This window comes from Protopterus annectens, chromosome 6.part0 (genome assembly GCF_019279795.1).
Source record: "Protopterus annectens isolate FY-2018-M chromosome 6.part0, PAN1.0, whole genome shotgun sequence".
NCBI lineage: Eukaryota > Metazoa > Chordata > Ceratodontiformes > Protopteridae > Protopterus > Protopterus annectens.
The window spans coordinates 590394759-590407408 of record NC_056737.1 but is presented as its reverse complement, the minus strand read 5'-3'; positions in this window follow the sequence as shown (position 1 = coordinate 590407408).

The following is a 12650-nucleotide window of genomic DNA, read 5'->3' as shown; positions in this document are numbered from 1 at the left end:
TAAAATTAATGCAGTCTGTTCCTTCCAGCTTCTCTGGTATAGCTCTGTCCTCTAGTTCTATTATTTTTGAAATACCTCTTCCTGAGCAGTCTCATATTCAGCCAACCTTTTTTTCATTTCGGCCTCTGATTTTTGCAGCTTTATCATCTCATCTGAGACATGCTGTAGGTGGATTGGACACTCTAAACTGGCCCTATGCATGAGTGCATGCATTTGTGTGATGTCTGTGGAAGGTTGGGCACTGGGCTGGCAACTTGACACCATAAAAACTCCACTGCCAATTATGAGCGGACAGGTGATCTGCTGTGGTGACCCCTAACTGGGAAAAGCTGAAAGAAGAAGATAATCTCATCTGAATATCTGTTTAAAGCTTTTTACATTTTTTTCAGAATTTTGTTGTATGTGTTGATATACTCCATCAGTGTTTGGTTTATTTTAACCAGGTCTGTATGCAGTTGTCTTATATCTTCCTGTAGGTTATTGGAAGTCATGTCGGAAGATTACATTGCTTTTAGTTGAACAGATGCAGAACTTTCCCCAGTCAGTGTTTCTTCCTCACTTTTTGTAGCTGAAATTTTCCAGGTTTTCTGTATTTCTTTATTCCTGGCATCCAAGCAGTGCACTTACTAGCCAGTTACTGAAATTTACCCATAAAAACAAGTCTACTGGCATTTTCTGCTGAGTTTCTGTTTTCAGACTGGGAGAGCTAGAAATAAGTTGTTACTCAGTGTGCATCTATCTTGGAAATCTCAGGGTTTGATTCTCACCTTTGAAAGAAATTGGCTAAGCTTAAATGTCTCACAAAAGCAGCTAGCCTAGTTCTGAACTATGAACTACTTTTGCCTCTTGGGACACCTCTTTGGATACCCCTCTGAACAATTCCAGACTATTTCTTTGCTGGAGGCATCACAAGTACTGTTTCCTCATTGAGCAAAATCACTATGAGGCATATTCATTTTGAGAACTTTACTTTCCTTCTTACTGACATTAAATCCTCAGATCAAGTAACAGATGACATGTATTGCTTATAGTGGCTCACAACCACTCTTTCTGATTGCTTTTCTGTGGGATTTTGTTGTACTCTCTCTCCATCTCCCTCGTTTAAAGACAGGTGGCTTTTTCTATGATTATAGCAGCTCTTTGCTGATCCTTCTTTTGTTTCTGACTTTACTGAAAGTGAACTCAGCCTTTTAGGCTGAAGCAAAAACACAGACATAACTGTTTAATCTATAATCAACTAATAGTTGGGTGGTAAAGTGCTTATACCTTGTAAGGGAGTGTTAATATAGTTCAGCAAAGCTAAGTGCAAGCCTGTGTAACAGGTATCACTAATGCTCTAAACTTTCAACATGATTTTCTTTTTCTTTTTAGAAAAAATATCACTTAAGACATAGGCACACATACATTAATATAAAAGAAAACAAACCACATTAACATTTTCCATTTACACATGTTAGATTACATGCTTTTTCTTTATAACAACTGCCTTTCAATCCAACACTACATAAATCACCCAATTTTTGCCTTCCCATAAACCTCACTCTTTCTACTGAACACTATTCTGCATATATTGCTCCCACAAATTCCATTTATTTCTACGTAATTTGCTCATTCTCATTTCTGGTTATTTTATCTCTTTTGCAACATTCAATACTTCAAATACTTTTGGTTTAGTTTTTTTGATTTCCTTTTACTAGTAATTGCCTTTTTGGCAGCTAAGAGAATAAGGCCTTACTGTGTCTAGTCAACTCAGATCCTGTGACCCAGTGCAAAAGAATCAGTTCCTTAGTTACAGCCATTTACTCTCCCAATATTTCTGACACAGTACTCTGTAGGGATTTTTTTTTTAATCTGTTAACCATATCTCTCACCCTCTTACTGCAATAAATCTAGACAAAGCCAGAAATAATGGGGGAGGGGAAGGCCCAAAAATATGGACAGAGTTTAAATATTCATCTTATAAGCACAGAAAGTTGTTAGAATAACAGGCTTTGTGTTAGCATGTATTTTCTAAAGGAGACAATGTCTGAAACTCAAATGTCTGTCATTATTTATTGTCTTCAATCCCAAATAATGTTGATGAAAACCATACATTTTATGAGGAACGCACCAAAAATATGAGACAAAAATCTGGACATTCTGTGAAAATCTGTCAGTTGAGAGGTATGCTGTTAACTGACTGCACTCCCAGAAAAACACATTCCCAGTTATCTTTTTCTTCCCCATCATGCCTCCAACATTTGCTTTCTACCTAAGTAAAAATTCTTTGAAGTCTGCTTGGGGTATGAAATTACCTACGCAAACACTTCCAAGCAAAACTGCCAAACCTCCTGGACTTTGTTGCAAAGTTGGGAGCCATACATATGTCCTCCCATTCTTCCCTTGTAAATTGCTTTTCCATTCCCTCTTTCCAGTCTTTTCTACCCTCCTCTATTGAGTCTTATACTTATCATGCAATATTTTATCTGCTCTACTAATTAATCCCCTTTTTAACAGCAGCTTCAGATATAGATTCCACTAAACTTTACCAGAGCAAGTCTTTCATTTAGGACTCCTCTAAATAAGTATACCCTTTCTGTCATAAAGTAAAGGTGAACTGTTTTTTCTTCTTGCAGAACCACTTCATCATTTCTATTCTGACTGGCATTTACTTTTATTGAAACTGACTTATTACATCAACAAATTTTATTGTGGAAGTTTCATTTATTTAAATATCCCAAATTGCTTTTCTTGTTTTGTACTGTAGTACAATTTTAAATCACCATCTAATAATTAAAAGTGAATTAACTCTTTATTTGCTCTGTTCATAGTCAGTCAGTTGCCAAGACTTCCTCATTTATTGACCTTGAATTCTGACTGTAGAAACATCATCAATACTGTTTATGTTGACTGTTGGTGTGCTGGAGGTATGCAGGACTGAGAGACGGGTCTATGTCAGAATATCAAGTTTTCAGAAACCCGAAATTCATATGGTTGAGACCGTATGATTGAGTTTCTAAAAACTCAAACTTAAAAAAAAAATCTACTATGTTTACATTTTTGCAGGGGGACATGCCCCCTGCACAGTCACAACCCCTGCAAATTATATACTCTGAGACTGCACTACAGTGGGGAAAAGGGTAGATTTCCTGATCCCCACTGTACTGCGATCTCCATTCAAAAGCTTCGGGTTTTCAAAAACTTGATCATATGGTCTTGACCATGTGAATTTCGAGTTTCTGGAAAACTTGATCATCCAACAGGGACCCCTGAGAGACATAAGAATGATGTGTGATTTCTAGGCTTTAGTTGCAATGAGTACTACTTCATACACATCACTGTATCACTTTATCAGGAAAAACAAGAAACCTAAAATTAAGATGATTGATAGCCATAAATGTACTACTTCCCAGATTAGAATTCAAACTACCAATCATTTCCTTTGGCTTTCCACAAAATACCACTCAACTACAATTAGCAAAACACTAAATAGATTTATTTATCTGTCTAACAATTACGGACACCATGAAAACCATTTTCTACTCTCTGTTAAATGCAGACTATCTATAACTGCTACAGCACCCCTTTCCCCTTACTCCCTGTGAAAGAGCTTTCTCAAAAATTGCCCCCTCCTGATATTATTGGAGAAGTAGACAATGCTAAAGTATTGAAGTCTCTTCATGCCCATCTAGTCAAGGAAAGTAAATATAATAGTTCCCAAGATAAGGTTAACTACACATACTGACTTCATCTCCTGTTTAAAGTTGCTATTGAGCCTGCACATTCATACTTTTCTTCAGATTACTTTTCAACTATTTGATAAGGAAAGGAAGGAGAAAAGGGAGAGGAGATTTTTCTTCCCTCCCTCTTTTTTTCTTTTATTTCTCTTCTATTTTTTTGTTCATTTAAATTATATACCTTCTGTAGAGTCACTGCTGGAAAAACATGCCTTTTGGAACTGTTGATTAATTTCCTTTGTATTAGGTTTATATGCAGCTTTCTTTGCATATGTATAAGCAGTTGTTCCAGTCCACTGCAAAACTGTGTGTGATTCTTACTGTGATCTTTTGATGAAAAAAAAACAATATATATATATATATATGGTTCTACCTGACATAGCCGAAACCACACAACACCGACAACCACATCACCGACACCACATATTCGACAGTCCATAAACACGAAACCACACATAACCGACAACGAAATAACCGACGGTACACAAACACGAAACCCCATACACTGCACACACCACAATAACAATTATTAAAAACAAAACACATTCCCATTCCACAAACCACACACACAACACAAGCACACCAAAATCCTTACAAGCCCACACTAAACCTTACCCTAACCCTAAGGTCCGTCACTATCGCACACTTACCTACCCGCTCCTAACCCTAACTCATTAAACCCGCCTTCTATCCTCCCTAACCTAACTCACTTAACCCGCCCCTAACCCTAACTCACTTAACCCACCCCTATCGCCTCCCTAACCCTAACTCACTTAACCCACCCCTATCGCTCCCTAACCTAACTCACTTAACCCACCCCTATCCCCACAGACCGTCACTCCTTACGCTCCTGCCACCGCACCCTAACGTACTACTGCGTGATACTCACACAGCCTTTCCCCATGTCGGCATCCTCGGCGTTGGTGTTGTCATCCGTCGTCGGTCTTCTGCATTGTCGATGTTCTGCCACTCATGATTCGCGTCGGTCTTCTTCACTTTCGATCTTCTGATGTCGGTCTTCTGCGCTGTCGACGAAGTCAGGTAGAACCATATATATATATATATATATATATATATATATATATATATATATCTGTATAGATATGGGTCTACTCTGACCCATCGAAATTATGTTTCAGTGTAATAACGCAAGCTGTTTTTCACAAAAGTACACTTTTACCGAAATGTACTTTTGTGAAAAACAACTTAACCAAAAAAAAAAAAAAAAAACCCAAAAAACAAAATAAAAAACCACAGCACTAACCGCCTGCACCACCCATGTGGGGGGGCACACCCCCGCTACTTTTATATTCTCACTCTGAGATCGCACTACAGTTGGGAAAAGGGAATATTCCCTTATCCCGCTTTACCATGATCTAAGCAACAACCCCTGTTGCTGTCCGCTGAGTTGCATTTTTGCGAAAGTGCATTTTGGGAAAAAATGCAGTTTCACGAAATTCAGCTCACCAAATTACATTTCAGTGAAACGTTATTTCATTGGGTCGAGCTAGACCCATATATATATATATATATATATATATATATATATATATATATATATATATATATATAGTTTACTAGCATAAGCTGGAAATGCAGCTGATTGAATGTCAGTTAAATGAAAGTACAGTTTCAAAGTTCCTGCACAATGCTGAACTGGAATACTACAAACTCATAATAATGAAAGTAAAGATTGATTTGTTATTATGAGTTTGGCATTGTGAATGGAGATCACGGTACAGTGGGGATCAGGGAATTTACCCTTTTCCTCACTGTAGTGTTATCTCAGAGGTGGTATATATAATTGGTATATATAATTTGCAGGGGTGTGTGTGTGTGTGTAGGGGATACCCCCCTGCAAAAACATAAAAGGACATACGGACTTTCGAAACCAGAAGTCTAGTATGTCGAATGTTGATATATTGTTTCTTTCTGTAGTTTGCCTGGTTAAATTAATAAAAAATAAATGATAGCTTATGTATAGCAAGTACTTGCTCAATGAGACTCACAACTAAACAGAAGGATATCAAAAGGCAGAAAAGAATAACACATTGTTTAAAGGATGAAGTCACAGAATAATCCACAGTTCAACGTTTCATTAAACTCTGTTTCACAACAAAACCCTCAACACAGATTATCTGTCAAAAATTTTCTTCGGATTACTCATCATCATGTTAACAACAGGAAAATTTTCATTCAATGAATGCATCTTAATACTCACCAATTGTTATGGAGTCTGAAGTGACAGAGTCATATTCAAGCAAGGGAGTGGACTGTTCTAAGATATCATGAACATCCAAAGAGTTACCCACAGATGTACAAACATCTGGCAATCACCCTGAATTAGGATTTTGTATTTACACTGAAGAAATAGTTGTGTATCACACTTTTTCTAAACACTCCTTTTATAAGAGCATTACATAAATATTTGATCTGATGTCTAAACGCCTTCTTGGCCTTTTAGTATGTTACAAAGGCTAGATGATATCCTTTGCATATTAAAAATATCTTCAAACAACCCAAGTTGATATAGAGCTATTAAAAACTTCAATAACAATATAACTAGGTAAATGTCACACTTAACTGAACAAAACAGCAAGTCACTCAAAAATTTGGCAACCTTGCAACAAGGAAATACACACAAATCTGGCAATCACCTTGAATCAGGATTTTGCATTTACACCGAAGAAATATTTTTTGTATATCACACTTTCTCTAAATACAAATTTTCAGAGAGTATAACATAAACAATTGATCTGATGTGCCCATTTTTCAGAGAGTATAACATAAACATTTGATATGATGTCTAAACACCTTCCTGGAGTTTAATATGTCACAAAGGCTTGATGATATCCCTTTGTATATTAAAAATATCTTCAAACGACCCAAGTTGATATGGAGCTATTAAAAATGTCAAATAACTGGAACATTTTACTAGTTATATTACTAGTATTACTGAACAAAACAGCAAGTCACTCAAAAATAGTGGAAACCTTACAACAAGTTTCTGACGTGACTACAAACATACAATTTTTGGAAACCAATATAAAACATTTAAATCAGAAATCTATAGAACTGGAAGCCAGCTCAAGATGATATAATTTAGGGTTCATATGAATTCTTCTGACAGATACAGTGGCAGAGAATGTTGATATATAAAGTCTAAGCCATTTTTAACTTTGATGTAGTAACTGAAATATTCAAAAAAGGTATAACTCTCAGAACATGTACAAAAACAGGCATAAATAGGAAATTATTTGCAAAATTACTTCCCTCATAGGTACAATATAATTTAATAAGAAATTATTAAAGTCTAAAAGATCATGGTTGATTATAGCAATAACCCATGCCTGGGTGTGGGTAATGCAGGATTTACCCACAGTTGGTGTGGTTTGGTCCCGAGGGTGAAGCCCGAGGGACCAAACAAAGACAACCGTGGGTAAATCCCACATTAGCCACACCCAGAAGTGGGTTATTGCTATTATACTATGACATTATTTAAGAAAAGAAATTATTACTTTTCTTAAATAATGGCATTGTATAATGCCTCTTTGCTGTCCTTCCGCAGCTGTCTGGTATCCGCGGCAGTTCTGATGTACTGCGCATGCCTACACAGTACATCAGAGCTGTGGCCAAAAGCAACGGAGAAAGCGAGATCTCCGTTGCTTTTTACTGTTTCGCTATGTTAAATGGGTTTAACATAGCGAGACAGCTTTAAAATAAGCAACGGAGATGTCCGTTGCTTATTTTAAAGCTGTCTCACTATGTTAAAAGCATTTAACATAGCAAAACAGTAAAAAGCAACGGAGATCTTGCTTTCTCCGTTGCTTTTTTTTTTTTAAACCTGTCTCGCTATGTTAAATGGGTTTAACATAGCGAGACAGCTTTAAAAAAAGCAACAGAGATCTCCGTTGATTTTTTTAAACCTGTGTCGCTATGTTAAACTCTTTTAACATAGCGAGACAGTGTTTTAAAAGAGACTTATACTAATGGAAAAAGTCCGGGCGACCGGACCTTTTTCCATTAGTATAAGTTGATTTACAATGTGCATGCTGGCCAATCAGCGTGCACGTTTTGGAATATTAATGGGGGGTCATGGTATAATAAATTAATTTCTCAGTCTATTAGCATCTACTGAAGGAAGTAGTCTATTAGATAAAACCATTTAGTCATTTAACAAATCTCCCGTGGTAGAAAAATATTTCTTCAATATTTCTATTCCCACAACAAATAACATACTCATAAGGTACTCGTGGATTTAAATACATTTTATTTTAATTATTTTTGCTGTGTTATGTTATTTATGTTATTTTTCCTGTATCCTAGCATTTATTTATGAGGTGTTGGTAAGTATTCCATTTCACCCTCTAACATCAGGCAGTTATGATTGTTGAAATTAAATCGAGAGTGAAAAGGTCTAAGTGTTTGTAAATATGCTTTTTAAGTAAATATGGCCTTAGTTGTGGTAGCTGCGGTGGTAGTGCTGCGGTAGCGTTGTCACCTCACAGTAAGACGTCCTGTTTGATTCTCAGCTAGAGCGTCTTCTGTGTGGAGACATTCATGAATGGGCGTACCTTCGTTGAAGATTGTGCGTCAGGGTCAGCAACTCGGCACGTAAAAATCTACTGCCAATCATTAGCGGACTGGAGTTCCACTGTGGCGACCCCTAACCGGGAAAAGCTGAAAGACACAACAACAACAACATGGTCTTAGTTGTGGTATTGAAAGAAACAACCCCCAGGAATCAGCAAGCTCTGCACGGCATGCAGGAATAGTGCAGGAGCTGCTGGAGGCAATATGGCCATTGTGCGATCCAGGAATAAGCTCCCGGGACGTGCATGAGCACTCCTGCACTATTCCTGCACAGACACAGCTCCTGTATGCAAATTACCCCATTTGCAGGTGAAAACCATGCAAGTGAGGTGAATTTGCAATCCAGGAAGCTGGCAGCAGGCTGTGCAGGACTACTGTAGTCTGCAGAAATGTAATTGGTTAGTAACCGAGTTTCTGCAAACTACAAAACGGAGCCATGACAGCTCCAAATAAAGGGTGTATATAATGTGGAAAGCATGCCAATGACCAAATATATGGCCAATGGCATGGAAAACAGTTGCAAAAAAATAAATAAAATACTTTTATTTTTTTTTAGCCGATTTTTGCTGTTTAAGCGTAGGGCAGTGGTACGCAAATGGGATCGGGCCGAAAATGAAAAAAAAAAAAACGTGAAATAACCATTCTATCCAAAATCACAATTTTGCCATTATACTCAAAGACAGGCGGAAGACAACATGGCCAGTGAATAGTGGTTGTTAAGGGGGAAGGCTCATTGTCAGACTTGTAACTAGGCATTAGCAGGCAATCCTATGCAAATAAGGGGAATGATACTGAATCCCAGATCCCTTCTCATGGCTAGCCTGCACCCAACCGTTTCAGTGCAGGAAGACCATGGTGCAAGCCTAAGAGCTAGCTGACATCATAGAGGGATATGTCAGGCATACCGTAAGCTTATTGGAGCCCTGTGGCTCGGGTTTGTCCTTAGCTTAGCAGAGCTAAGAAAAGGGGTGTGTCTGAAGCTGCCTAGCACTCTTTACATTGCCTAAACGGGTGTGGGCACCGTGCACCGTGTTTTAAAGGGGAAAAAAGTAAACCAGGAAATTGCAGCTCCATGCACATCTGAGCACTGTGTTTGCATGGCGCACCCCTGGGCTTAAACAGGAAGGCAATGGGAAGGGAAAACAATAGTAGGAAGGTAATCAAGGAGAGTTAGCATAGCTGATAGCTGGCAGGTGAAATGTATCAGAATCAGCCAATTACACAGGCAGTAGCCCAGCCCAGCCCAGCACACCACTGTTTTTCCCACAAACTCTACACCACCGGTGTACACAAGCGGGGAAATTTTACCAAACAAAAGCAACAAAATGTTAGGGGGTGCAGCAGCTATCATAAATCAACATGTGGAAGAAGCTGAGGGTGGTGAGAATGAGAATGCCAATGATCAACCCACAGTGAGGAGAAGAAGAGTGTACAGACCCAGGGTAACCTATCAGGGGCTACATGAGCTGGAGATAGTGGAGCGCTATAGGGTGGACAGGAACCTCCTACAGCAAACTGTTGAGCTGTGCTGGCCACACCTCACACACAGAATCAACAGAGGGGAACCCATCCCAGTGGATGCTAAGGTATGTGTAGGCCTAAGAACACTAGCCACAGGTACCTTCCAAAGGCCAACTGGGGATATCATGGGGAGCTCACAGGCATCAGCATCCAGGGTGCTCCACCAGTTCCTGGATGCCATCTCAGCACATGCCGGTGAGCATGTATATTTCCACAACAGCCATGAGGCATTGATCAGCAATATGCATCTCTTCCACCGAATAGCAGAATACCCTGAGGTAGTGGGTGCTATAGACTGCATGCACATATGCATCAAAGCACCACCTGGTGAGCGGGGTAGGGTCTACATCAACCACAAGGGCTTCCCCTTCTTCAACTGCCAGGTCATTTGCGATGCCCAGGGCATTATAAAGAATGTGTGTGCTGGCTGCCCTGGAAGCTATCATGACTCCCACATCTGGCATATGATGCAGCTGTGCCAGAGATTTGCCAGTGGGGACATCCCTTACGGCCACCTAGTGGGGGATGCTGGTTATGCACTTGAGCCGTGGCTGATGACACCCATCAGAAATGCACACACACACCCGAACAAGAACTCCATAATGAGATACACGCACAGACCAGAATCATAATAGAGCGTGTGTTTGGGATACTCAAGTCATGGTTCTGGTGCCTGGACACATCTTCTGGAGCCCTGCAGTACTCACCAGCTACATGCACCCAAATTGTCATCGTATGTGCCATGCTACACAATATGATCCTGCAGAAACAGCTGCAGCAGGCACAGCACAGGGCAGGGCCACACAGCCCCCCCACCATTGCCAAAGCCTGCACAGGCACAGAGTGACTCAGAGGTGGAACAACCTGAGTCTGCCCCAGTAGGCAGAAGGAGGCATGTCCAGTATGCCCAGGCCATGGCAAAGAGACAATGCATAGCACATGCACTGACATGGTAGGAACCCAGGGAATGACACCTCTCTCTGACTCACACATACAGTAAAAGGGATGCCAAATATGAGAGTACCTGTGCTTAACCATGTATAGAGTGTGTACTATGTGGATCTGACATAGTCAGCCCTCCAGCATCATCCTCAATACTGGCACAGCCACAAGGTAAGTCACTCTCCCTATCAATTGCCGAATGGAGTAGTATGTTTTGTTACTGGTATCTATGGTATGGATGTGAGCATGTAAGGGAATCGGGTGGCTGAATGGGATGCCAGCAGATAGTAGACACCTATAGTGGCAGCATGAGATCTGTAACAAATACTGGTGTCACCATAGTAGCCAGTACTAGACCAGGTGACAAAACTCACTGCAGGAAATGTGGTGGGCCACATGTGTGTCCATAGGACACACACATGCCAGTCAGGGAGGCTCACATACCCAACAACAGTCTCAGCCAGCAGGACAGGTGTAGACAAACACAAACAAAGGCTATGCTAAGGCCTCTGATTGATGGCTGTGGATAACATCCCCCTTCTAGACCTACACAGACAGATTACAACAGGTCAGGCAGTATGGTATTAGTTCTGAAGGGTAAGAAGTCTGAAGCTGAAATGTAGGCAATCAAACCTAAGACCTGTAGTACACTGATATGCCTCTAGTCAGCATGATAGCTCAGAATACAGAATGAAATGGAGTACCTGAAATACCAGTACAGTCATAGCAAATGTGTGCAAGTGTCAGGTGTGTCCCCCCAATCCTATGTAGAAATGTAGTAACATGTATCTGTAGGTATAATAACAGTGGAGCATGGATTACCTGAGCTGTCCAAAGTAGCAGGATAGATTGTAGCATGTGTACAATATGCAGGGCTGTGTGTGTTAGGTTGGTATGTGTTATATATTGTGTGAGAGTGGTCAGTTTGTAGGCATGGTGAGGTTTGTCCTGGTGGCCATTGGCCAGTACTGCCAATGACAGGGCCAAGTTCTCACAACTGCAGTGCCAAAAACAATGCATCTCAGTGAAACACATGCCAGCAGTAAACCATAGTAAAGGTTTGGAAGTAATATGTGTCACCTTTTGAAAGATGGACATGGCATGAGTGTGGGCCAAGACATACAAACAGTACACAGAGGGAAGTACCCCAGACAGACAGTGTATAATATGTTGCTGTCAAATGGACACACCTTCGGAATTGTGCATACAGGTTAACAGCACATTAGTTGGGCTTGTAGCAGGGAATACCGATGTCATCTGGCCAAACACTAGCAGACCACAAAGGTCACAGGTATGAAGTACTGAGAAACAGCTTATGTCCCTGTACAAGCCAGCATAAGTGGAATGCCCCATGCATATCTGTGAGTCAGATGCAAGTAGTGTCCATAGCAGACATGCACCCAGCTCACCCCAACATCACCCACAGGTACCTGTCTGGTCTTATCCCTGCTGTTATGAATGAGTACAATATGACCCCTACATCTGTATGTCAATAGCCAAAGTATGCAGCATGCAGAACATGTGTCCCATGCAGGTGTGTCCCTAGCTGTAAGCAGCACCCTGCCAGCATCCACACCACTGGACCAATAATAGGTTCATAGGTTCATAGATTGGTACTAGGCTATCAGCCCTAGGGTCTATACATTCCTAGCCATAACAATTCCCTGGCTATTTCTTCCCACACTATTTACTTCCCTGGACCCCTGTCTAGCAGGGTGACTGACGTGATCCCTAGGGTGAATTTCCTTTCTCCCATCCAATCGTCAAGGTTCCTTTTGAAGAGGGCCAAAGAGGCACTCTGCTTGACATGTATGGGCAATCTATTCCAGAGTCTGCAGAGTCTCTGAGTCAGGAACCTATCCGTCCAGCATGTTTTGT